A 1,122-nucleotide genomic window follows, 5' to 3' on the forward strand; every position below is an offset into this window, starting at 1 on the left:
CCATAAACTTCTCTTTGGAAATGCATCCCTATGTTGCTTTCCCACCATGCAATCAATGCATATTTTAGACGATGTTTTCAACTGGGGTAACTCTCTAACCATTTGTTTATGTTGCAATGTTCTCAAACCTTTGAAACATAGATGCCCATATCTGCGGTGCCAAATATGAATGTTGTCTTCTATAATTGTTTGGAAGCAAGTGGCGGTTTGCCGCATGAGTCCTTCAAGTAATATGAACATTTTATTTGCAGACATTGTTGTTTGCAGAATAAGTCCCTTATTGGGAAGATAGAATTTGCATCTCCATGCTATATAAAAATAGATACCCCTCTTTGTTGCAATTATCCAAGACTTAATAGATTGTTTTTAAACTTGGGTATATAAAAACCATCAGTGATTACCTTAACGCCAACAATTTGCAATCTAATGTTATCTTTTCCTAACACTGCCATCTTGAAATTATTTCAAGCTTCACAGATTGTCGGAACTCCTTGTCAAAATCTGAGAACAATTCCTTGTTTGAACACAAATGATTGCTACACCTCGAATCAAGGAACCAAACATCTTCCCTCCTAAATTGATTGAGCTCAACATAGGATATCAGCAACATTTCTCTTCATCCCCAAGTTCATTATAATTGACTTCTTTTTCCAATTGAGGACACTCATATCTAAAGTGTTCTAACTGATGACATTTATAACACTCAACTGTACTTTTGTTGAATGAATGTCTACATCTTCCTCTTCCTCTACCTTTTCCTTGAAAAGCTTCGTGAGCTCGATCACCTCCTCTTCCATCGAATCAATAATCGTATGTCACCTTTAGTTCTTGTTCATCACTTACTCATTCATTGATTGTTAAAGTGTCTAAGTTATTAGACTCTTCAATAAAACATATAATATAGTAAAATCTTGAGATGATTGATCTTAAGATTTTTTCAATAATCACTATTTGTTTCATGTTTCGCTATGAATTTTCATCTTGTTTACAATGGTGAGACTTCAAGCAAAATATGCACAAACACTCTCACCTTCTTTCATCTGTAAGACTTCAAACTTTTTCGTAAGAGCTTAGAGTTGTGCTCTTTTGACTCTTGTGGAACCCTGATACTTCTACTTCATA

Source organism: Cucurbita maxima, unplaced genomic scaffold (assembly GCF_002738345.1).
Source record: "Cucurbita maxima cultivar Rimu unplaced genomic scaffold, Cmax_1.0 Cma_Scf00327, whole genome shotgun sequence".
Lineage (NCBI taxonomy): Eukaryota > Viridiplantae > Streptophyta > Magnoliopsida > Cucurbitales > Cucurbitaceae > Cucurbita > Cucurbita maxima.